The sequence below is a fragment of the Peromyscus eremicus genome, chromosome 20 (assembly GCF_949786415.1).
Source record: "Peromyscus eremicus chromosome 20, PerEre_H2_v1, whole genome shotgun sequence".
NCBI classification, from domain to species: domain Eukaryota; kingdom Metazoa; phylum Chordata; class Mammalia; order Rodentia; family Cricetidae; genus Peromyscus; species Peromyscus eremicus.
The window spans coordinates 26,112,787-26,140,349 of record NC_081436.1 but is presented as its reverse complement, the minus strand read 5'-3'; the positions used below and the strand labels follow the sequence as shown (position 1 = coordinate 26,140,349).

The following is a 27,563-nucleotide window of genomic DNA, read 5'->3' as shown; positions in this document are numbered from 1 at the left end:
AAGAAACAGATCAAACAATAAAGCCACTTTGAAGAAAGCACAGCAATCCTTAACAGGTTACTCTAGCCAAGAGAAAGAAGCATGAGTTCATTCTATCGCACACATGCAGATCTGTTATAGTGGTTGTTTCTTTTCTTCTGTGCTTGCTTTGTTTTTGAGACAGGTCTCTCTATCCTGGCTGTCCTGGAACTCACTCTGTAGACCAGGCTGGCCTAGAACTCAGAGATCCACCAGCCTCTGCCTCCCAAGTACTGGGATTACAGGCGTGCACCACCAGAACCCGACATTAGGCACATATATTTTATTATTTGGTCTCCAGTTGATGGAGCCGTTTGGAAAGGATTAGGAGGTGGGGCCTTGATGGAGGAGACATGTCTCTAGGGGTAGGCTTTTAGGTTTCAAAAGACTCCTGAGATTACTAGTACTCTTCCCTGCCTCATGGCTGTGGATCAAGATTTGAGTGCTCAGCTGTTCCTTCACTCTGCTATCATGGACTCTTTTTTTTTTTTTTTTTTTTTTTTTGGTTTTTCGAGACAGGGTTTCTCTGTGTAGCTTTGCGCCTTTCCTGGGACTCACTTGGTAGCCCAGGCTGGCCTCGAACTCACAGAGATCCGCCTGCCTCTGCCTCCCGAGTGCTGGGATTAAAGGCGTGCGCCACCACCGCCCGGCTATCATGGACTCTTAATCCTCTGAAATTGTAAGTCAAATTAAATGTTTTCTTTTATAAATTGCCTTGTTCGTGGTGTTTTATCACAGTAATAGAAAAGTAACTAAGACAGGTACCCCACACATGAAGAGGAAGCTATGCCTGCTTGCAAGAGCCAATTAACATTCCCTCAAAAGAGAGGTAGTAAGGTCATTGGACCCCACCTAAGAGTTCAGTTTCATCCCACTCCCAGACATTTGCATGCAGTTCTGCCCTAATTACAAGGTCTCCGGAAGTGCTCAAGTACACAGGCTGGAGAAAGCTAACTGAAAGGAGCTCTATCGAGGCAACTCTGGGAAAGTTATCATCCAAGCAATTAAGACTCCCCAGTGCAGCTGCCATGGGTTCCCCACACCTGGTAAGAAGCCCCTCAACCATAAGTAAATAAACTCAATAAATTCATTGGTTCCCAGGATGAACTTTGGTGGAAGAATATTTTGTTTGTTATAGTGGACGCTGCTTATGACTGACTCTTCAGAGGTAGAATTCTCAAAACAGCAAGCATGAGGACCTGTGTTTAGGTTCCCAGAACCCACGTAAAAGCCAGATGCCTGTAACCTCAACACCAGGTAAATGGAGACAAGCAGATCCTGGAGTCTAGCCAAAACAATAAGCTCCAGACTCACTGAGAGACCTTGTCTCAAAAACTAGGGGTGGGTGGGCAGTGAGATGGCTTCGTGAGTAAAGGTACTTGCCACCAGTCTGGAAGAACACACATGGAGGAGCAGAGTACCAACTCTTGCAACCTGTATTCTGACCTCCATACAGGTGCACACATGTACATATACACATGCATACATACCTGCACACACTCACAAAATAAATAAATGACAATTTAAAAACATTTTTAAAAGGTAGAGAGAAATAAAGACCACCAACATAGATCTCTGTCCTCCACATACACATGTAGAGGTGAACACACCTGCCATACATGTACACGTACACACAAACACACACACACACACACACACACACACACACACACACACACACACACAAGCACATATCTATAAGCCCAGCACTCAGGAGACAGAGGCGAGAAGAATATCACAAGTTCAAGGTCAGTCTGGTCTACATAGCTAGTTTGACATCATCCAGAGCTACATAACAAGACTCCACCTCAAAAATAAATGAACAAGGCCATAGAGTAAAGGGGCTTCTGGCCAAACCAAGCAATCTGAGTGCAATCCTTGGGACTCACATAATGGAAGGAGAGGACCAACTCCTGCAAGTTGTCCTCTGACCTTCACAAGTATGTTGTGCCATGCACACACATATTCACACATACACAAATAAAAATGTGAAGAAAGACAAGAAAAATGCCATGGCACCTTTTGAGGATCCCTGAAGGCTGCATGCCAAAGGACTGAGGAAGTCACCCAGACCAGAGAGCAGTCTTTAGCTACTCAAGGTCCCTCAGTAGGGAGAAGCCTTGGTCACTGAACCCATGTTCCATGGCTTGAGATAACGGGTCTGGCAAAAAGTTAAACACAAGGAGGAGACAGAAGGCCACGCACGGCAGCCTTCTCTGTCAGGGACATTGTATCTGCAAGGCTAGAGGATCTGCAGCAAGTTAGGTGGAAAAGAGGTGAGAAGCTGGTATCTTTGGGGCTGAACTGCAGACAAGAGAGTCTTAGAGAACAGTGTAGGATGCAAAGGACTTACCAAGAAGGCCACCTTCCTAAGCTACACAAGCTCTCCAGGTCCTTGAAGGGGCCCCTAGGGAAGGAGATGAAAGGGAGTAATTATGAGCTAGAATTTTATCCCTCCAGGAGGCAACTGCAGCCCGAGGAAGCAAAAAGCAAGAGGTCCCTGAGAAAGCAGCACAGAGGAGGAAGACAAGATTCAAGAGCCCTTGTGAGGAGGGCTGACAGGCTCAGGGGCACTCCTGCAAAGAAAAACCACCAAAGACCAGGAGAGCTCGGCAGAAAGGAGCCCCAAACCACAACAGGACATGCACCACAGTTTGGCCAGGGTACATGTCCCACCACAAGGCAGCTGCCTGCAGCAGGGTCCCAAGCAAACCCTTTGACACTAAGAGGATAACAGCCAAGTCAATATTGTGGTCAATGGATGATCCAGTTTTGTAGTTTTTTTCTCAGTGATTTTCATGTATGACTAAAACCCACTCACAGACAAATGGAAAGCATGAAAAAAAGGCATTACAAAGCCAGGTGCAGTGCTACACAGTTGTAATACCAGTATTCGGAAGGCTGAGGCAAGAGGATTATGAAAGTTCAAGACTAGCCTAGGCTACATATTAAGTTGTAGGCTAGCCTGGGCTACAAAGACTGTCTCAAAAAATAAAACAAAGTCTGGGAGAAACAGCTCAGTGGTTAAGAGTACTTGCTGCTCTTCTAGAAGACCTAGGTTCTATTACAAGCAAATACATAGTTACAGCTATTTGTAACTCTAGTTCTGGGGTATCTAATCCATCTTCTGACCTCTACAGCACAAGTCATAAATGTGGTACACATACATACATACATGCAGGCAAAACACTCATAAACACAAAATAAATCATCAAATCAAGATATAGAAAACTTTTATAAAAAAAAAAAAAAAAAAAAAACAGAAAGCACAAAGGCATTAACAGAACTCAAAGAACTGACAGCTAGAAAATAAAGTACCACACTAGGTCGGATACTTGACCTACCTGCTCAGAAAGAGCTGCTGCCCCAAAGGCAGGAGCCCCTTGGAAGGGCACTACCCAACCCAATTCCTACCACCAGAAGTGCAGCATTGATCTGCTTTGAATCACCTTCTTACCTCCGCCCACCAAATGCCCACTACCAGAGAGACTTGGAAAGTCAGAGCTGACCTCTTCTTTCTTGGTGAATCTACAGCATAGGACTAAGCATCTTCTTGTATTTTTTTTATTTATTCATTTTGATTTTTTTTTTTCCAAACAAGGTTTCTCTACAGCTAACTGCTCTGCTGCAGAAGTTGACCTAAAAATCTAACATCTGCTGGGCAGTGGTGGCACACGCCTTTAATCCCAGCACTCGGTGGGGGGAGGGGGAGGCAGAGCCAGGCGGATCTCTGTGAGTTTGAGGCCAGCCTGGTCTACAGAGTGAGATTCAGGAGGGGCACCAAAACTACACAGAGAAACCCTGTCTTGAAAAACCAAAAATCTAACATCCACACAGATGAAATAAAAATACATCTTTGAAAGACAAGATGATAAATTTTATCCTATGGAACAAGCCACTAAAGCATTTTAAGCAGGAGAGTTCCATGATACAATTTAAACTAGTGAAGAGGGACTGATGAGAGCATCAGAACTTGGACAGATCAGTCTGTCCACACTGCACATATGATGATTGAATGGGAAGGGCCCACCATACCACTCACAGCAGTCCGTATGCCAGCAAATGGCCAGAGACCAGCCTCTAGCCTTTAAGCTATAGGACAAGCCAGAGTATAAGTTGCCTGCTCACATCCAACACAGGCCACAGAAAAGTGAACGCCCAAGAGCAGCATCTGGACATGCCCAGGGCACTCGGCACCTAACTTAGCACCTGTGACTGGTGGTCTCTTCTCCCTTCACCTTCCTCTAGTCCTTTCCCTGTCACCTCTGGCTCATCCTTCCACAGACCACTCCAGGACTTCCTCGGTTTTGTTATCAACACTCAAAGCAGCAATTCCTCCCTTTCACAGCTCACACCCCTTCTGAATAATTCATTCATCTCTTAGGGTTTATTCACTCAGAAGGAAAAAAGAAAATGGAAATAGTCAATCATCCCACAAAGCAAGTAAGTCATAACATGGATGAGGACTACAACAACAAATCACTGTTTTGTGCTTCCTTACAGAAAAAAAGAAAAAAGTCTATGTACAGATCTTGATATGTAAAAGTAGTATTCTTTAAATATACATAAATATCCTTGCTGGATGTGGTGGCACACGCCTTTAATCCCAGCACTCCAGGGGCAGGGGCAAGTGGATCTCTTTGAGTTTGAGGCCAGCCTGTTCTACAGAGTGGGTTCCAGGACAACAGGGCTACACAGAAAGACCCTGACTCAAAAAACAAACAAACAAAAAAACAAACAAAAAAAAAAACCCAGAATGTCTATCACTCACAGTTTTTTATTTTGGGATATTTTTTAATTAAATTAAATTTTACTTTATTGAGACAAGGTCTTGATATATTGTGTTGGCTGACCTGGAACTCACTATATATAGACCAGGCTGGCTTTGAACTCACAGAGATCCACTTGCCTCTGCCTCCTGAGTACTGGGATTAAAGGTGTGTGCCACCATGCCTGGCTCACTCACGTTTTTTTTAAAACTTCCTTCTACCCTCTTATGGTTAGGTAGCTTCTACTGGAATGGGTGTGAATATCTTATGTTTAGGTAGCCTCAGCACGAATGGGTGTGAACATCTTGTTTTGGTAGCCTCTGCATGAGTGGGTGTGAACATGCATATCCACACATGCTAAAGGTCCATTGTGCAGACTTTTTATGACAGCTGCTTCTGTGAAACATGGAAATCCATATACAGCTCCAGAAGAAAATATAGCTCTTAGTTCAAATTCCATATCCAAACAACCTGTCTTTGTGTCCAGACACAGAAATACTGACACACCTTCAGTGCTCATGCTCAGAGCAACTGCCCAAGACCCTGCCACTCTTCTTGCCAGGAGCACCTTGGAACAGGACACTCTACTCTTCAAAGAGGCCTTGAAGTGACACTAACCTAGTGTGTGTATCACAGTCCTATGGAGTTTCAGGGGCTCTCGGCATCACCTTTGGAACATGAGTAAGTTTTAGCTTTCTATCACTATAATGAACTATCCAATATCATTGACTTACAGGAAAGAGAGAATTATTGAGGGCTGGGGGATGACTTGGTGGGTGAAGTTACACAAGCATGGAAACTTGAGTTCAGATCCTCAGGACCCATAGGGAGCTGGATGCAGTAGTACTCATCTTTAATCCCAGTGGTCGAGATTCTCCAACACTGAGCAGGCTAGTTAGTCTACTGTACACGACATAAGGATATCTTACTTAGTTTCACATGCTAAAGGTCTCCTGTGGTGACATATTGTGTACCCTAGTAAAATTTAAGACCAGAGGACAGAACAAGCCACTACATTAAACATAGAGGCCAGGCAGTGGTGGCACACACCTTTAATCCTAGGACTCGAGAAGCAGAGAGATCCATCTACAACTCTGTGAGTTCAAAGCCACCCTGGACAAGTCTAGGAGAGAAAACAGAGCCAGGCAGTAGTGGAAAACAAAATCCACGATGCACATGTGGATCATTTGGATCCAAAACTTGATTGCATTTTGGTTATTTTACCCTCTAGGCATTCTCCTACAGAAATTTTAATGCAGAGGGAAGATATTATATTGGAATGGATATTTCTACCAAATAAATAGAGTAAAAAAATTAAAAACTTATGTGGAAAAGATCTCTGAGTTGGTTTTAAAAGGAAAATCGAAACTTTGTCAATTAGCAGGAATAGACCCAGCAGAAATTGTAGTACCTTTAACTAATGATGAAATTGACAAATTATGGGCAGAAAGTGAACCTTGGCAAAAGGCTTGCAGTAATTTTTTTGGGAGAGATTAATAACAAATATCCCAAAGGCGATAGAATTAAACTTATAAAGAGAACTAACTGGATCCTTCCTCGCATTGTATGGGAAACACCAATATCTGGAGCCCCTACATTTTATACTGATACAAACCAAAAAGGAAAGGCAAGTTATAAATCAGAAAATTTAAGTAAAGTGGTTCAAAGTCCTTATAATTCTGTCCAAAAATCAGAGTTATATGCCATTCTAATAGTATTAATGGATTTTTCAGAAACTCTTAACATAATTACTGACTCTCAGTATGCGGAAAGAGTGGTCTTACACGTTGAAACTGCCAAATGTATCCCTGAAGAGTCAGAATTAACTTCATTATTTATTCAGTTACAGGAAATAATCAGGAATAGGAATCATCTCTTATATATAACTTACCTCCAATTCCATACAGGTCTGCTAGGCCCTCTAGCACAAGGTAATGATGAAATTGATAAATTATTGATAGGAAATGTGTTGGAGGCCTCAGAATTTCATAAAAAAAAACCATCATGGCAATAATAAGGGTTTAAAAAAGGATTTTTCCGCCAGGTGGTGGTGGCACACGCCTTTAATCCCAGCACTGGAGGCAGAGGCAGGAGGATCTCTGTGAGTTCAAGGCCAGCCTGGTCTACAAAGTGAGTTCCAGGAAAGGCACAAAACTACACAGAGAAACCCTGTCTCGAAAAACCAAAATAAATAAATAAATAAATAAATAAATAAATAAGGATTTTTCCATAACCCGGCAACAAGCCATGGAAATTATAAGAAAATACCCTACTTGTTCTTTATACAATCAAACTGCACTACCAGCAGGATGTAACCCAAAGGGTACTTAGAGAAATGAAATCTGGCAAGTGAATGTCTTTCATTTTGTAGAATTTGTAAAACTGAAATAGTACACCACCCCATTGATACCTACTCAGGATTTCAATGGACAACTGCTCTGAGTTCCAAAAAGGCTGATTCTGTAATCATGCATTTGCTAGAAGTTATGGCCATCATGGGTATACCTGCACAAATTAAAACTGACAATGCTCCAGCATACGTCTCTGGTAAAATGAAATAATTTTTTGCTTATTACAATACAAAGCATATTACAGGTATACCACACAATCCTACAGACAGCAGTCATAGATAGATCAAATTGTATTCTAAAGGATATGCTAAATATATAGTAAGGGGTAACAAAAACCCCCAGAAATAAATTACATAATGCTTGCTAATGAGAAAGGAACAACAGCTACACAGAGACACTGGATAACAGAAAAAAACTACAGAATTAAATCAGCCTGTATACTTTAAAGATGTGCTGACCTCAGAATGGAAACCAGGATATGTGTTATGTTGGGGACAAGGTTTTGCTTTTGTTTCCATGGGAGAAGAAAAGCTATGGATAGCATCAAAATTGATAAAGGTTCGATTTGAACAAGAGAGACCTCTTAATTAGAAGAGGTGATAGTTCATCAATCAGCATGACCATTCAATTTAAACTAACATATCACTAATAAATGTTTTTCATTTGATCAGATATAACTTGCCAAAAGAGAATCTACCCAAAGTTAGGGCTGGGGAGGAGTTTTTCTTTTTGTCTTTCAGGAGAATGAAGGTTAAGGAATCTGAAGACCACTGGACAAATAGAACATCTGAAGAAAAAGGACAAATCATCCAGAAAAAAAGTCCTAAAAAAAAGATTTTTTGCAGTGAACAACGACCACGCCAAATAGCGACCTTTGCCGTCTTTGAAAAGATGTTGTGATCCCACAACGATGATTACACATGGACTATGATAACATCATCAAGCTGACAAACACCACCCAAAGATCGGCTTTGGACTACAAACTGCTCAGGACAATATCAAGATGTCTAGCTCAGTTGGTACAGACTCACAGACTACTCCAATCAGGACTCGACCATAATCCTAAATTTTCTTTGTGTCCCCATAAGACTACCAGCACCCCCAATCAGCAGGAAGTAGTCTAGAAAACTACGCCCACATTTCCAAAAAATGGATTATGGATATTTGTCTATGTTTAGGTGTGGGATGACTCATCCCTAACAGGCTTGAGGGCCAGCAGCCCAAACCAGTAAAAAAGATACTTTCTGAGAACCAACCTGGGTCTGCCTAAGGGCCTCAGCAGCAGCAGCTGAGACATGATCTGAAGATGACCTGGACCAATGAGAGGCAGCCATGTCACACCAACAGATGCATATTCACCAGACCATCCCCCAGGGTGTGGTGGAGGGTATATAAGGCTTGCCTCTTCCTAAATAAACTGAGCTTATTGTTTTGACATTCTCCTGGAGTCTGTGTGGTTTGACTCTGAGCCTATTTGGGCCCCTCTCCCAAAGGGAACAACAGAACAGGACCCTGCCACATTCAGGGGTTGGTTAAAAACTGTTATTGGAGCCAGGTGGTGGTGGCACACACCTTTAATTGCAGCACTTGGGAGGCAGAGCCAGGCGGATCTCTGTGAGTTCAAGGGCAGCCTGAACTACAGAGCAAGATCCAGGACAGGCACCAAAGCTACACAGAGAAACCCTGTCTCGAAAAAAACAAAAAAATTGTTATTGGTCATAGTCAATCTCTTTCTAAAAGAAGAAAGGGTGATATGATATAGAAATGTATTATATAGAAAAAATAGGATAAAAGAGTAGATTATTGAATCTACTCTGAAAAGATAAAACAGGAAAATAGATATAAGATAAAAAGGTAGATTATTGAATCTATTTTTAAAAAGCAACTATTAGTTTTAAATATTTTACATTGAATTGAATTTTTGTATATTGTATACAAATTTTGTATACTGATACAAATTTGAGATTAATTTTGTTAGAACATACTGTGCATATGTTTCTAACCTTGTTTAAGGTATTGTACCTATACAGCTCATTTAACAATGTAATGCAATTTTCTAGTCCTTGAAAGTTATTATTACCAACTAATTAGGATATAAAGAAATGAAAGCTAGTAGTTAGTCATTACAATCAAACTTGTATTAGGTATGTTTTCAAGGTCAACCATATATTTTAGATAGACAGGTCATCTTTAAACACTTCAGAGATCTACAGAATATGGCATTTAAGATGTTTTAATAGCATGGATTCATTTTTTTTTTTAATGACTATGAGACACGTCTGCTCCTGGCAGCACCAGTCTACTTCAGAGAAGATGATGGGCATCAAAGAAACTCCATATGGAGTTTACTTTCTTTGTGGCAAAAGTTAGCCACTGGGCAAGAAAGTGCCCTTACCTCAACTACTGACAGTATGCTGTCCAAATGGACAAGCAGGACACAAAAGAAAGGACTGCTGAACCTTGCCAAGACAAAGTAGGATGGCCCTTCAGAAAATCCTGCTTCACAGAAATGTCTGTCAGATATGCTAGGCCTATAGGCTGAAGATGAATGCCCCAATGTTGTAGAGGAACCTTGGGTGACTGTCTAGGCAGCCAGCTGTTTCTGTCATTTCTCACATTTTTTTGGAATTCACTTGTTTGTACTTCCTACTTACTTAGGTAATATTATTTCCTTCTTGGGTCTCTGATGGAGTTGAAGACTAGATAGTTATAGTTAGTTTTCCTTTTTAACACATTCAGAAAAGAAACTCACTAAAGAGGTGTAAAGTGTGTAAGTCTAAAAGACATCAAAAGATAGTTTTGGGTTGGTAATACAAGTTAGGATAGAAAATGAATTAGGTAACTGAATTGTATTGCAAAATAAAAATTAAAAAAAAAAAAAAGAAATGCTGTTGGTGGGGTCTAGGGCATCAGAAAAAATAAATTATATTAAAAAAAAAAAAAAAAAGAAAATGAATTAGGTACAACACTTTGAACTCACCAAAATAGGATAAATAATGGAGTATTTTCTCTGAATCCATCAAATGTTAACAGACTAGACATTGTTAGTATAATTCTTGACTGTATATATTATATATACTTATTTTACTTACTGTATATAGTTTTTCTTATATTAGTTATAACCTTCTTTTATTATTTTAGCAAAAAGGGGGGAAATGTGGTGATATATTGTATACCCTAATAAAATTTACCTGAAGATCAGACAACAGAACAAGCCACTATACTAAACATGGATGCCAGGAAGTGGCGGCACACACCTTTAATCCCAGAAAGTGATGGCTGGGCGGAGAAAGGTATATAAGGTGTGAGGAGATGAGAACTAAAGGCTTTTCGGCAGAAGCATCCCTTTCAACTAGAGGCTTTTTCGGCTGGAGCCTTTCAGGTGAGGACTCAGAGGATTTCAGTCAGAGGATTCGTGGAGTTGGTGAGGTGAGATGTGGCAGTGGCTTGTTCCTTTGTCTCTCTGATCTTTCAGCATTTACCTCAGTATCTGGTCCTGGGTTCTTATTAAAAGACCTTTAGAAATTCTAACAACAGTCTCTGTTCCATAACAACACCATTCTGAGGATCAAGCCTTTACACAAGAACCCTTGTATGACAGTCAAGATCTAAACTGCAGGGCCAAGTGTGGTGGAGCAGGCCTTGAATTCTAGCATTCAGGGGAGGCAAAGGCAAACTCTTGAGTTTGAGGCCAGGTTAGTCTACAGAGTAAGTTCCAGGACAGCTACAAAGTGAGACTATGTCTCAGAAAAATGAGAAAATATCCTAACTACAGTACAAACCAAGTGTGTGGGTCCTACCACAACCACTCTCTCTTGCACCACCACAGCCACTCACTCTTGTACTACAACCACTCTTGCACTACCACATCCACTCACTCTTGTACTACAACCACTCTTGCACTACCACAGCCACTCACTCTTGCACCACCACAGCCACTCACTCTTGCACCACCACAGCCACTCACTCTTGCACCACCACAGCCACTCACTCTTGTACTACAACCACTCTTGCACCACCACAGCCACTCACTCTTGTACTACAACCACTCTTGCACCACCACATCCACTCACTCTTGCACCACCACATCCACTCACTCTTGCACCACATCCACTCACTCTTGCACCACCGCAGCCACTCACTCTTGTACTACAACCACTCTTGCACCACCACAGCCTGCCAAACACTCCATCTTCTTATTCCACATCCACCACCTCAAAGCTTTGCAAGTGAAATCCCACCCATTCCAATACTACAACACCTCCTACCCATGACCCTCCAGCCTGGACACACGGACGCAGCCCAGTGTCCAGATTCTTGGCATCAGATTTTCACTCCTCTTCCTCACAGTGCTCTGGATCCTTGGCTAGTCCAGAGCTCCCCTTTCTATACTTGCAGTTAATACAACCACAGGAAACATGACAGCACAGTCTCTCCTACCCTTCCAAGTCTCCATATCAGTCACGCCTGGGGCTGCTTGAATATCCCTCCCAGCCAGTCTACCCCGATCAGGGAAGCCACAGTACAGTGAGAAACCTTGCCTCAAGAAAAACAGGATTAATCCCAGCACTCAGGAGGCAGAGGCAGGTGGATCTCTGTGAGTTCAGGGCTAGCCTGGTCTACAAAGTGACATCCAGGACAGGCGCAAAGCTACACAGAGAAACCCTGTCTCAAAAAAACATAAAAGAAAGAAAGAAAGAAAGAAAGAAAGAAAGAAAGAAAGAAAGAAAGAAAGAAAGAAAGAAAGAAAGAAAGGAAAGAAAGAAAGAAAGAAAGAAAGAAAGAAAGAAAGGAAGGAAAAATAAACAAGCAAAATCAAAGTAATTGGCACAGGAGAAATGACATCTGAGACTGTCCTCTGGCCTACATATGCACCCACAAACACACACACACACACGCACACACACATGCACAATTAAAACAGATAAAACAAATCATCTAAGAATCCTATCACCCACTCTATTAGCACTTTGGTGGAGGCCCTACTCCATGTTGTCTTGATGCCCTCTACACAAGGACAGCTGTAGCTGTGGGCTTTGCAGTGTTCTCTCAGGAAGGATCCCTCTTCTCCAGCTGGTCTGCCTTCTTCCGCTCCAGCTCTGTTCAAATCACGTTCTTTGTGAGCCCTCCTCCATGTGTCTGCCACTCAGGCACAATCTCTCTCCTCCAAATGCAAGAATGTAGGTACAGGGAGAGCAAAGACCGGTCAGCATCCTCACTGTGACAGCTCAGCAGCTATGAGACTTTCTAGACACACAAACTGTGCATTTATATCCTGGAGTCAGGGAAGTAATAAGTGACTCAAATACAATTATGGTGAAAAGGGAAAGCTGTGGACTCATGACACTTGGAACTTGAATACAAGTTCTTCTAATTAGCTGTGTGACCTAGGTCTGTCACAACCTTCTACAGCCTTATACCCTAAGCTGTTACACCAGGCCAGGAGCACAAACCACACAGCCTGTTCAGGGTAGCATATATGAAACCTGATATGTGTCCAGAACGCCTTGTGGAATATATGAATCAGAGTACAATAATAACATGCAACGTTTATCTTTAAAATATTTTTCTAGATTTTACACACATTGACAGCATCTCCTGACAAAGCAATGCTGAAACCATTTCATGAGCAATTCCTGGGGAATCATATTTACAATTTCTCCCTACTTTTTTGAGATAGGGTTTATGTAGCCCCAGCTGGCCTTAGACCAGTGCTTAGATTACAGGCATGTATCATCACCCCTAGTCCATAACAGCCATCCCACCCCCTTTAAAACTTCTTCTCAGAAGAAAAAAAAAAGCTATGAAATTATTAAATACCTGAAAACTTACAAAGTAGAAGGCTATAAGCCAGATTTGTTTACTCCCCATTTTTAAAAGATTTTCTTTATTATTTTATGTTTATGTGTATGTTTTGACTGTATGTATGTCTGTGTACCATGTGTGTGCAGTATCCATAGAAGCCAGAAGAGAGCATTGGATCCCCTGCAACTGGAGTTACAGATGGTTGTGAGCCACTATGCGAGTGCTAGGAATCGAACGAACCTGGGTCCTATGGAAGAACAGACAGTGTTCTTAAACCCTGAGCCATTGTTCCAATCCTCAAAAAGAATTTTATTTAATGAATGCACAAAAAAATTTTACATGCAAACCATTTTAAATGAACATTATTGTCGATTTAGAACTATTAATCTGTCGATTTAGAACTATTTTTTCAGAACATCCATCTGCATTGAAGTATACATATATTATATATAATGCATCCTTACAGCAGCTAGCTAGTGCCAGGGAGGAGACCTGGACAACAATGGTATAAGGAAAGAAGATTTTTCACTACTAACCTCTCCTCCCTTTTAAAACTTACTTTGTCTGTGTATGTATGCATGCTGCTGTGTGCATGTGAAGATCAGGGTAAACTACTCTTGTAGAGACAGTTCTCTTCTCTTACCATAGGAAGGATCAACTCAGGTCCTCAGACTTAGCAGCAAATGTCTTTACCAACTGACCATCTTGCCGGCCTTCCCTTTATGTTTTTAATTTTTGCACATTTGCTCAAATACTTAGTATTAAAAAGAAAAACCTAAGCCAAACAAACGGAAACACATGAAATATGAACCAATGGCTGAGGGGTCACCAACTGGATCAGGCCCTCTGAGTGGGTGAGACAGTTGATTGGCCTGATCTGTTTGGGAGGCATCCAGGCACTGGCACTGGGTCCTGTGCTCATTGCATGAGTTGGCTGTTTGAAACCTGGGGCCTATGCAGGGTCGCTTGGCTCGGCCTGGGAGGAGGGGACTGGACCTACCTGGACTGAGTCCACCAGGTTGATCTCAGTCTGTGGGGAAGGCTTTGCCCTGGAGGAGATTGGAATGGGGGGCGGGCTGGGGGGAAGGTGAGGGGGGCGGGAGGGGGGAGAACAAGGGAATCTGTGCCTGTACGTAGAACTTAATTGTATTGCAAAATAAAAATTTAAAAAAAAAAAAAAAAAAAGAAAAACCTAAACTGGGCTGTGGTGGGGCACATCTTTAATCCCAGTAATTGGGAGGCAGAGGCAGGTAGATCTCTGAGTTCCAGGCCAGCCTGGTCTACAAAGCAAGTTCCAGGACAGCCAGGGCTACACAGAGAAACTGTGTCTCAAAAATCAAAAAAAGAAAAGAAAAGAACAACATGGAGACTGGGAGAAAGTTGAGTTGGTAAAGTGCTTGCCTTGCCTTGCAACCATGAGTATTTGAGTTTAGTTCCTAGAACCCATGTAAAAAAGCCAAGTGTGGTGGCACACACTTTCTAATCCCAATGCTGGAAGGCAACCCGGGGCTGATGGCCAGCCAGCCTAACCTACTCGGCAAATTCTAGGCCAACAAGAGACCCTGTGTCAAGACAGAAAATAACAACAAAACAGAAACAAAAACAAAAACAAAAAAAAACACAGTTGGGAGCTGGGGAGAGCACTCGGCAGTCAACAGCACTTGTTGCTCTTGCAGGGGACCCTGGTTCAGTTACATTCTCTGCACCCACATGATGACTGACAACCATTCATAACTCCAGTTCCAGGAACTAACACCCTCTTACAACCTTCAAGGACATCAGGAGAACGTGGGGCACACATAGTATATGCAGGCAAAACACTCATACACACAAACTTAAAAAACATCTAAAAAACAAACAAACAAGGGGGTGTTACCTGAGGAATGACACTTGAAGTTGTTCTCCAGTCTACACACGCACACACGCGCACACACACACACACACACACACACACACACACACAAAAAACTTTGAATGCATATAAACACACACATAAAAAGAAAAACCTTTAAAAGGATCACTTGAAATGGAAAACCTAAAAATAAAATCTGGAAAACATATAATATCCAAAGGAATATTTAGGAATAAATTTAACCAAGTACAATAATTGAACAATGAGGGGCTGGAGAGATGGCTCAGCAGTTAAGAGCACCGACTGCTCTTCCAGAGGTCCTGAGTTCAATTCCCAGCACCCACATGGTGGCTCACAACCATCTGTAATGAGATCTGGTGCCCTCTTCAGTATACATAATAAATAAATAAATCTTAAAAAAAATTGAACAATGAAAATCATAAAACATTGTTGAAACAAATCAGAGACAAAATTAATGGTAAGACATCCCATGTTCATGGACTGAAAGACTAAACATTATTAAACTATAAACACCCCACATTCACCCACATATTAAACAACAGTTCCTGCCAAAGTCCATCTTGTATTATTTGAAAAAATGGCCAGGCTGACCCTGAAGGTAACATGGAAATTGTAGGACCCAGAATTGCCAAAATAATCTTGAAAAGCCGGGTGGTGGTGGCGCACGCCTTTAATCCCAGCACTCAGGAGGCAGAGACATGTGTATGTTTGTGAGTCCAAGTCCAGCCTGGTCTATAGAGCAAGTTCCAGGGCAGCCAAGGCTCTACAACCCTGACTCGAAAAACCAAAAAAAATTTTAAAAACCAAATAAATAAATAAATAAATAAATAAATAAAATCATACATGTGTCTGGCTTGTTTCACTAGGCATAGTATTTTCTTTTTTTGTTTTTTTTCTGTTTTGTTTTTTGTTTTTTTGTTTTTTCGAAACAGAATCTCAATATGTAGCTTTGGTTGTCCTGGAGTTCCCTATGTAGACCAGGCTGGCCTCAAACTCACAGAGATTCATTCACCTGCCTCTGCCTCCCGAGTGCTGGGATTAAAGGCGTGCACCACCACCCCTGGTTAGGCATAGTATTTTCAAGGTTCATGTATGTTGTAAAAGGAATCAATAACTCATTTCTGATATTGCCAAATAATATTCCTTGCTACGGATCTGTCACATTTTGTCCATCTATCTGTTGATGACATTATGGGTTGTTCCACTTTCAGCTACTGTGAATATCTGGCCACCTTTTGTGCAGAAGTGTGTTTTCCTTTTTAATTACATTTATTTACTGTATGTGTGTGCATACGCACCCACCTGTGTGTACATGCTATAGCATGTGAGAACAGGTCAGAAGACACTTTTTTGGTTCTCTCCTTCCACTGTGTGGGTTCCAGGGATCATACTCATATTCTCAGGCTGGACAGTGTTGGGGACCCCCACTGCAAGCCTCATGGCCTGTGGGGGGAACTACCTGAGAGGGGTGAAGAATGAAACTCAGGACAGTTTCATCTTTGTAGACACTGGGTCCTAGCCTTCCAGAGACTAACCTCATAGTTTACTTTTCTTACACATTTCAACACAGTATAACTTGTGACCTCTGACCTTTACAATAAGAATAAATTCTATTGGTTGATAAACAGAACTCAGGGCTAGGGCCTAGAGGGAGGATCTGTTATAAGCATAAGGATAGATTCCATTAGTGGAGGATACAAAGTACATGGGGCCTCTTCATAAGGATGTGTTCTATTACCTCAGGATTAGGGCCTAACCAGTGCTCAGGACATTGGGGGGATTCAGGTGGTGGCTGGCTCCTAACAGAATAGTGAAGAATCACCAGGTTGTTGGTCATTTTTCACTCTGGCATTCCAAGTGATTAGTCATTATTCACTTCCTTCCATGGAGAATAACAGGCCCATGTGGTTGACAACCCTGGTTTCTCCGAGGCACACTCTACGCTGTGCTTGCTACAGCCCAGCAAGCACCTTTACCTTCTAAGACATCTCACCGGCCCATGCTTCCCTTCTTGACCATAAGAAAACACAAAATGGTAACTCCATTCCAGTGGAGAAACTCATTTGTCTGAACAACTATAATATTTAAAATACAAAGAGATAGATAATACTGGGAGAACAAATGGCCGAAAAAAGCACAGAATTAAAGACATATGAGATAAAACTGAGCTGGGTAGTGGTGGCAGCGCACACCTTTAGGTCCCAGCACTCAGGCAGAGGCAGGTGGATCTCTGAGTTCAAGGCCAGCCTGGTCTACAGAGAGTTCCAGGACAGCCAGGAATACCCTGTCTGGAAAAAACAAAAACAAACGAAGAGATAAAACTGCTATCATAGAATGACTGACTAAAGAAATACATACTACTTCTCAAGGAATGTCTCTAGATACATTCATACATTTGCAAAACTGCCTAACACCTTGATCAATTTCCCAAGATTCACCAGGAGGAGTGGTTACAAAGTTACAACATGTCCCCTTACTACAGAATACCACACAGCCATTTTCAGCACTGGAAAACATACTGATGCAGGACAACCTGCCAACAGAGCCGAAGGGGCAAGGGTCATGTGGTGGTTTAAATAAGAATGGTCCCACAGCCTCATATATTGAATGCTTAGTTACCAGAGAGTGTCAGTATCTGAAAGGATTATAAGGAACAGGAGGTGTGGCCTTGTTGGAGGAAGTGTGTCACTAGGGTGGGCTGCAGATCAGGAAGCAGCTCTCAGCTAGAGGCCCAGAGCATTCATGCCACCATGCTCCCCATGATGTGAACCTCTGGAACTAGAAGCAAGCCCTCAAGTAAACACTTTCTTTTATAAGAATTGCCTGAGCTGGGCAGTGGTGGCACACACCTTTAATCCCAGCACTTGGGAAGCAGAGGCAGGTGGATCTCTGTGAGTTCAAGGTCAGCCTGGTCTACAGAGTGAATTCCAGGACAGCCACAGCTACACAGAGAAACCCTGTCTTGAAAAAAAAAAAAACAAACAAACAGAATTGCCTTGGCCATGATGTCTCTTCACAGCAATAGAACAGTGACTAAGACAGGCAGAAACATTTACACACACACCAGCACTTTCAAAGTGTCTACAGGAGAAGCTGGTCACCTGCCTCCAGGGAACCAGGCTCCCAACTTCCACAAGAAAGCACGAGGTTTCACCAAGCACCTGCATACTTCTCCATCATGTGACTACATTATCTGTTTTATCTATTAATATAGAAAATTAAAAGGTTTAGAAAGCAAAATAAAGCACATGAACCCAGAATCAAAGAGGCTAAACTTCAGAAAGTAAGAGAAAAGAAAAACCCCAATTAACTGGAAGCAGCCAACACAGAAGAAATGAGAGTCATCGCCTAACACTGAGAATAACTACAGCTCCTATTCACCTATCTTTACTGACATTAAAGACCAGATGTAACAAGATATCAAAATGCATCTTGCTGAGCACACACTTTTAATCCCAGCACTCAGAAGGCAGAGACAGGCGGATCTCCGTGAGCTCTAAGCCAGCTTGGTCTATATAGCAAGTTCCAGGACAGCCAGGACCACAGCCACATAGTGACCCCTGTCTCAAGATGGAGTGGGAGTTGGGGAATAAAGGAGCCACAGCGCTAAGGTCCCGCCCACTAGCCAAACAGTTGTCAAGGGAGAATAACAGACTATGGACACTCACGGCTGTAGAGAGCAGTATAGGAGACACTGGAAATCCAGGAAGAACACAAGGGTGACAAAGGGATATAGGTTATCAGCATCCCTGTCCCCACAAGTCCCTGGCCATCCCCTTCCAGAAGGATAAACAAAAACAGTTCCTGATATTGTCAAATGCCAGAGAGGAATGGGTCAAAATCACGCCTGGATGATACATATAGGCAACAATGTGGAAGGGGGAAGGACTCAAGGCCAAGGGTGCTAATAGTGACTAAGCAGACTTGTGGTCCCAAAGCACAAAGACAAAGTCTGAAGAGAAGGAGGTGAGGTATACGAGAACCTTAATGGCTCTTGTATGCAGATGGACTGACTCTACCATCCTAGGCTGAGAGAAGCCACCCAAGTCTAGGTACACCTCATTTCCACCCAACTGAAACCACACACATGGCAGGGAGCATGGTAACTCATTTTCTGTGGAACCATGATAACGTCTCCAATATCCATCTGCCCCTCCTAGAGAGCTATACACCCTACCCTGCTTTGGCCCATAGAAGCTGAGGCACCAGTTCAAGATGAAGCTTGACCAAACTCAGGGAGCTCTTGCTACCCTTTTGCCATAAAAAAACATGTCCCAAATAAGCAGTTGGCCTAGTCTGGAAACAAGGTTATAAGCAAATGAAATGTGAGCAAGAAATAAGCTCTTCAAGATGCCCTTCAACTCCTGATCCTCCTGCCTCCACTACCCATCCTCACGGTGGGCCCCAGTGCTGGAATACAGGTATGTGCCACCACACACAGCTTTCCCTTTATTCTTTACACAAACTTTAAGCTCGAAAAACCATCTATACCCTATTTTTGTGTCTTTGCTTCCAAACTTGAAGCACCTATCTATAATACTATGTTATCCTTCCTTTCCCAGATTCAACTAAGGAAAAATGAGCCTTCCCTCATGACTGTAGTCTCTGCAATCATTTGCCCTCTAAATTTCTAGAGCAGACCAGTTCTGTACATATGCGAGTAGCCTATCATAACTACTCAATTCTGCCAAAGCAATCAAAGCAATAAAAAAAATGAACAGGAATGGCTGAGTATCGATAAAACTTTATTGCCAAAAGAGACCAGGAAGTGGGGGAAGATAGGAAGTATCTACTTACAGATTATAACTTCTGACCCCTCATCTAGAGAACTACTTTGGCCTTTCCTTCTTTCTGTTAAGTTTTTGTTGTTGGTTTTGGGTTTTTTAGATTGGACTTTTATTCGTTTGTTTTGAAATTTTACTTATTTTTATTTTATGTATATAGATATTTCTCTGCATATATATCTTTGCATCATATAGTGCAGTGCTGGAAGAATCCAGAAAAGGGCATCAGATCCTCTGGAACTGGAGTCACAGATGATTCTGAGCCTCCATGTGGGTGTTAGGAACCAAATCCAGGTCCTCTAGAAGAGCAACCAATACTCTTAACCACAGAGTCATCTCTCCAGGCCTGTTTTGGTTTTCTTTGAGATGGTGTCTCACTATGTATCCCTGTCTGGCCTGGAACTCACAGGATCTGCCTGTCTCTGCCTCCCAAGTGCTGGGATTAAAAGTATGTAGCACCCACCACTCCTAACTTGCTGTTTTTCTTTAAATCACACTTGTATGTATATATGTATGTATGTATGTACGTATGTATGAATATGTGTATGTATGTATGTGTACATGTGTGGGGGTACATGCATCTGGAGGCCAGAGGTCAACTTTTGGGAATCAGTTCTCTCTTTCCACCATGTATATGTTGAACTCAGGTCATCAGGCTTAGCAGCAAGAGCCTTGCTAAGCCATCTCACAAGATCTGTTTTGAAGGTTGTTGTTGTTTTTAATGTGTCTGGTGTTTTGCCTACACGTATGTCTATGCACCATGCACATGCACTGCCCACAAAGGGCATCAGATCCCTGGAACTAGAATTACAAACAGTTGTAAACTAACAGTCAAGTGCTGGGAATTGAACCCAGATCCTCCAGAAGAACAAAACCTTAACCACTGAGCCATCTATCCAGCCCCTGAAGTTTTTAAACATTTAATTTTTCTATTATATTTTTATTTATAAAAAGAGGAGAAGGCATGGTGACAGACACCTTTAACCTCAGCACTCAGCAGCAGAGGCGGATGAGCTCTGTGAGTTTTAGTCCAGCCTGTGCTACAGTAAGGACCTGTCGGGTTCTGTGGCTTTTGTTTTTTCCCTGAGACGGGGTCTCTCTATGTAGACTAGGTTGGCCTCAAATTCACAGAGATCTACTGTCTCTGCCTCCAGAGTACTGGGATTAAAGATGTGTGCCACCATGATTGGCTAAGAACCTGCCTTTAAAAAAATACAAACACACTGCCAGGCGGTGGTGGTGCATACCTCTAATTCCAGCACTCGGGAGACAGAGACAGGCAGACTTCTGTGAGTTCGAGGCCAGATTGGTCTACAGAGCGTGATCCAGGAAAGGCACAAAGCTACACAGAGAAACCCTGTCTCGAAAAACCCCAAAACAAAACAAAACAAACAAACAAACAAAAAACAGCCAGCGGCAGTGGTGGCGCACGCCTTTAATCCCAGCACTCGGGAGGCAGAGGCAGGTGGATCTCTGTGAGTTCAAGGCCAGACTGGTCTACAGAGTGAGTTCCAGGACAGCCAGTGAGTGCTACACAGAGAAACATCTCGAAACACATACATATACATGCACACACACACACACACACACACACACACACACACACACACACACAGAGGCATGCATGCACATACACACGCACGTACGCACACATACAACTTATTTTATATATTCATGTGGAAGTTAGAAGACATCTTCTGGGGGTCAGTTCTCTCCTCCCACTAAGAGTCCTGGGAATTGAACTAAGTTCATCAGGCTTGGTAGCAGGCACTTTTACTCTGAGCCATCTGTCCAGTCTTAAAATTTTTATGTATTTTTTTATTATTATTACTTTGTCTATGTGTGTGTATATGAGAGGGGGGGAAGAGGGGGAGGAGGAGATGTGCACCCTGGCATAAGTGTAGAAATCAGAGGACAACTTTCTGGAGCCGGGTCTCTCCTACCTTTATGCGGGTTCCAAGGATTGAGCTCTGGTCATAAGCACTGCTTCATCTAGCCAAGTGCCTTTAGACCTGCTGGTCTGCTTTTCCTTCTTCTTAAATTACACTGACGTGTTTACTCTGTGTATGTACATATGTACATCCCACAGCAGCATGTGGATATGAGGACAACTCTGCAGGGTCACTTCTCACTTCTACCAGGTGGGACCCAGGGACAAACTCAGGAGGTCATCAGGTTTGGAGAGCCGTCTCTCTTTCATGCTCTCTCCCTCCCCCACTTTTTTTTTTTTTTTTTTTTTTTTGGCTTTTCAAGACAAGGTTTCTCTGTGTAGTCCTGGCTGTCCTGGAACTCACTCTGCAGATCAGGCTGGCCTCAAACTCAGATCCGTCTGCCTCTGCTGGGATTAAAGCATGTGCCACCACATCTGGTTTTATGGGGTGTTAGGGAATCAAATCTGAGGCTTTGTTTATACTAGGCCAATACTCCACAACTGAGCTACATCCTCAACCCATGTCTGGCCTGTCTCTTTTCCAAGCTCCAAGTTTGTGGCACTAAAATGCACATACAAGTAATTGCACATAGATTAATTGTTCAATTTAAAAGGTAATGAACAAGCAATGCTTGGGGAATACTTGTATGGAATACTGGAAAATATTTCTAATGCCATTATGATTTTGCCACCAAAAACTTAAACATAAAAAAAAGCTGTACCAAATACTGAATCAAAACACACACACACACACACACACACACACACACTGGAACAAAACAGATGATGCCAGAATCTTCTCAGCACACACACTGTAAAAAGATTAGTATAGATTCAACACAAGACCACGAACAGAGAAGAGCAGTTACACATCACCATAACTCACAACAGATGCCAATGAAGTTCACTTATGTCAGGGGCACACTTCAGAGATGGACAGCACATAGCTAACCCGCTTGAGTTCAAGAAGACACACCCTATAAACGTCAGCCACTGAGCTCCAGTTCTTCATCACTGTAGAAGCAGACCTGGGCAGTGCTACAAGCCAGGTGAGGAGAAACTTCCAGCAGGATGGCACCGGCTGCCCAAGGACCAAGTCCAGGTCAGACTCTGTCCCAGGGCAAAGGGAAGACCTGGGACATAAAGTTGGGAGCAACTCAAAGGGCCAAGAAGAGAAGGAACAAGGAGGCACAAGAACCTCAGAGAGATTAATACCTAAGGGTAAAGTTGGTTTTTTGTTTGTTTGGTTGGTTGGTTGGTTTTGTTTTTTCCTTCGGTTTTTTGAGACAGGATTTTTTCTGTGTAACAGTCCTGGCTGTCCTGGAACTCATTTTGTAGACCAAGCTGGTCTCTGCCTCCCAAGTGCTAGGATTAAAGGCGTGTGCCACCACCTGGCAAGGGTAAAGATTTTATCTGGAGAGGCAAGAAAGATAATGGAAAAAGGGTCTCATGAGCAGGTAGCCAACACTGTCTGTATGTACATGGCTGCATATCTAGTCTATGTCAATGAGCAAAGCCTTGTGGCATCCTTATGGGGTGCCAAAAAAGTCAACTGTGAGGACTGTGCATGATCCAGCAGAGGGGTCTTGTTGGTAAAACTAGATGTTTCAGCATAGGTACACAATTCAAGGATTTTTTTTCCCCCTCAATGGCATCAAGGAGTCAAGACACCTGAGGAGAGGCTGCACCAGCTAGACTGTGATATTGTGCAAGGACCTGTGAGTCTTTGTTATGAGTAACTGCTAATCCATGACCTTTGCCCCAGCACACATATGGCAGAGGCCAGAACGAAATGGGACTACCTTTTTCTTTTGTTTAAAGACATGGTCTCATATAACTCAAGTGGTTCATATAACTCAGGTTGGCCTCAATTCTCCTACTTTCATCTCCAAGTGCTAGACACCCTATCCCAAAAAACAAACATCCTTACCTTCAGTGACACAAATCTCAAGCCTTTACTTAATTTTTCTATCAGAGTATAAATGAAATTTTGTCACTTTCAAGAATAAATCTGAGCTGGGCATGGTGGCACACACCTTTAATCCCAGCACTCGGGAGGCAGAGGCAGGTAGATCTCTGAGTTCAAGGCCAGCCTGGTCTACAGAGCGAGTTCTAGGACAGCCAGGGCGACAGAAACACACACACACACACACACACACACACACACACACACACAGTAAAGCTGAGATAAAGAGGGGAAAGTGATCAGATTCAAGGCAAACCATATCCTTGGAAAACATGGAAATTTCCCTCACTTTGTTTTAAAGCCTGTCTTACCTTCTTCCAATAATTTACCAAGGCAAGTTACTGTGCAAGCAATGCCACGCTCTCACTCTGTTATTTACATCTTCAGTGTCAAAGTGTATTTTAATAAAATGGCCTTTCTTAATTCAAGAGTAACTCAGTGAAGTTTAACAGTGGCTCTTGTAGGCCTGACTCACATTAGCCAGGAACTGCATACATCTTTTTTTCTGGCAACACTGTCTCATCTATCCCAGTCAGTACTGTGGTATTCTATGGTAGTTCATGAGATGCTTGCTTGCTTTCCAAAAATAAATTTAAAAATTAAAAAAAAAAACACCTCTACACAATTTATGTACGTATTGGTTGTTTTACCTTTATAAAGATTTGCTTCCAGCCAGCTAGATGGCTCAGTGAGTAAAGGCACTCTGATCTCATTCAGTCCCTGGAATCCATACGGCAGGTGGTGAGAAACAACTCCTGAAAGTTACCCTCTGACCTCTACATGCCTGTGCTGGCACATACACACAATGCAAATAATTTAAACACACACAAACACACAAAATAATTAAGATGTTTTAAGCCAAGCATGGCAGTGCATGCCAGACAAGATCATGAGTTTGGAACCTGCCTGAGCTACATAGCAAAACCCTGTCTAAATCAAAATTTAAAAAAAAAAAAAATTGTTTCAGTTTATGCACTCTGTAGCACCTACTCCAATCCACAGCTAACCCTGACTGCCTGCAACTTAGTAGCAAGAACAATTCCTGACAAACACTCAAACTTCCAGGCGTGAAATTTTTACAAGTCTTTTTTTTTTTTTTTTTTTGGTTTTTCGAGACAGGGTTTCTCTGTGTAGCTTTGCGCCTTTCCTGGAACTCACTTGGTAGCCCAGGTTGGCCTCGAACTCACAGAGATCCGCCTGGCTCTGCCTCCCAAGTGCTGGGATTAAAGGCGTGCGCCACCACCGCCCGGCATTTTTTACAAGTCTTAAGTCACAGAGTCCTCACAACAGCATTCTGAGACCAGTACTATTAGTGTACCCATTTTATAGCCAAGAAACCAAAGGCAAAGAGGACCTTACCTAATACCACAAAGCCAGTAAAGGAGGAGTCATGACTCAAGGGCGGTCAGTCTGGCTCCAGAACCAGCACTCATTTTCACTCTGCTCCAGCCTCTGGCAAGGCAGCTGATTAGACCTCAAGCTGGAAGAAGCCACCTATCCATTCCCTCCTAGGCACTCGGAATCCCTTAAAGACTGGCTCTCCCGACTATCCAGTCACACCTCTCCTTCTAATTCCCATCCCCCTCGTTCGTTGTAAAAGGGGGAGCCATGGACAAAACCACCTGCTGTTTACAGACTGCGCCCAGGACGCGGTGCTCAATTGCCCTCCCTAGCTCCCAAAGACAAACGTCCGTATTGTCTGCGCCACGGGAGGAACTGAAGCCTCGCAACTGTACGTTTTTCTGCAGAGGTCACTGGAGGCCTGGCCAACCCGAACAACACTGAAGGGGGAGGGGGCCCAGCCGCATTTTTGCGGCTGAAGGTTGCGTAGCGCCCACAGCAGCTGCGGCGAGCAGCAGCATGGAACACACCCACAGCTGCCGCGCCCGAAGCGGGCAGCACGTTTTAAAATAAAGACAGCCTAGCCGGGACGCATAGCCTGCCGGCTCGCAGCCCCCACCCACCCCACGCCTGCTAACAGCAGGCGCCCAGGGAGTTCCAAGACTGAAAGGCCGGGTAAAGGACCACCCGAGCCTGCCGCAGAGGCCCAGCGGCGAAGCCAGGGCGCACCACGCGCAGCAAGCAAGCCATGACCCGACCTAGAGACGCCCACCGACTCCCGGGCTTCGCGGACAAAGCCTGGCCCGCAAGATCCTCGCCCGGCAAGCACCATCGCTCACCACCCCGACTACATAGAACAAACGGACGGAGTCTAGCGCGTAGGAAGGGCACATGCACACCGGCTCTGGGCCTGGACACACACATACGCTCGCACACCTGTCCTCGGGCTGACTACACACACCTGTCTGCAGGCCAGACACCCTCCCCTCTTACACCCACCTTCAGGTCCATCACAAACCCAAACCACCTCAAGCCAAGAGCTCTCACCCAACTATCTTGGGCAGGGACACACACGCACTCACACCCATCCAAAGGCCGGGCACGCGTGCAGACCATGGCACTCTCACACCCACCCTCCGGTCCGTTCTCTCCCGCAAACCCGCCTTCGCACTTCCTGGCCCTCGGCCGCGGCACCCTCGCGTGGACGCTCCCTGACCGGGTCACCTGGGGCCCCGATTCCTAGCACGACTGGGCTGGGGGGCCTCCGCCCGGGCCAGGCCGTGGGGCCGCAGCGAGGCCTCTCCGCCATCTTCCCGGCCCGCGCCGCCCACCTCCCGCGCTCTCACCAGCCGGCCCTGCGCCCGGCGCGCCGCCACAGCCCCTCATCACCGACCGCACGCTGCGCCCCAGCTCCCAGCGGCTCCCGGCCGCCGTTGCCGCCGCAGTCAGCGCTCCAAGTCCTGGGTCTCCGCCGCTGGTCCAGTGCGCTGCGGCCGCGCGTCCCCCGTCACCAAGCGCAACCCCCCGCCTCCGACTCCGCCCCCGCGAGGACGCTGCCGCCGCCAGGGGGCGCCGCCCGCGGGGCTGCAGTGCGCCTGCGCCACCGCGCAGCCCCTCGGGAGCCTCAGCGAGCCTGGGCTCTGTCGGAGGCCCCGCCCCCGGGGGCCGCACTCGCCAGCCGTTTGGCTCGCACCTGTGCCCGCCCACTTCGGGCGGTCTGGGTCACCTCAGGTGTGCCCTGATGTGGGTGTGGCGCGATTTTACTAGTTCTCACCCCTGCTGGTGTTTCTGAGCCGGAGATTTACCTCTTCCTTGACTCTGGAAAGGTAGCCATTGTCTGAAATAGCCTGCGTGCTCCTGGCTTCTAACTTCCCTTTGTGATCTTCCTTCTTTTATCGTCCTTAAGTATTCTCGCGGTGACATCAGGCACAGCCTTAGATGTGCTTGCTCTCTTTTCTAGTTTCTTGTTTTATGTGTGTTGTGTATCGTCTGTGCGCTCGCGCGCACGTGCCAATCGTGTCCCTGTGGAAGTCAGAGGACAGCGCCTTCCACCATGGGTTCCAGGAACGGAACTCACATCCTCGGGCTTGCGCAGTGAGCACTTACCCACTGAGCCACCTCCTTACCCTTTTACATTTTTGTATTGCTTATTTATTTTTATTTGAGACATAATTTTTATATAGCCCAGGCTGACCTTCAACTTGCTATGTAGCCGAGGATGACTTTGACATTTTTACCCTCCCGTCTTTATCTCCCCAGGGCCGGGGTTACAGGCATGTGCCACCCTATCAGGTTTATGCTGTGATAGAGGTGGAGCCCAGCGTTTTGTGCATACTAGGAAAGCTCTCTACCAACCCGGCTACATCCTCAGCTGACTTTTGGGTTCTTTTGTGTTTGTTTCTTTCAGATGAGATATTGCTATGTGTGCCCAGGCTGGCCTCAAACTTAAGATCTGCCTGCCATTTACAGATTACAGGTGTGTGTGTGTCACCCTGCCAGGCTTTGCTATCTTCTTTTTAAAAACGTGTTACTGGGTCCTGGAGAGATGGCTCAGCAGTTAAAAGTGCATACTGCTCCTCCAGAGTTCAGTTTCCTGAAGGTAAACTCAAAACCAGATATAATTCAGCTCCAGAGGATCCATGCCTCCCGCCTTTGCATTCATGTATACAGACACAAGTAATTTCTTAATGATAAAAATAAACCTCAAAATATTTTTTTTTTCAGGT

At 44.1% G+C, this 27,563-nt stretch overlaps 1 protein-coding gene across 1 annotated transcript in view; it reads right to left on the bottom strand.

Moving 5' to 3' along the window:
- Positions 1 to 26,371, bottom strand: part of Arhgap39 (Rho GTPase activating protein 39) — a 110,859-nt gene extending 84,488 nt beyond the window's left edge. The window contains exon 1 of the mRNA XM_059247618.1: positions 26,184 to 26,371. The gene's annotated coding sequence lies outside the window, so the exon portion shown is untranslated. The remainder of the gene's footprint in view (positions 1 to 26,183) is intronic.
- Between the last annotated feature and the right edge of the window lie 1,192 nt (positions 26,372 to 27,563).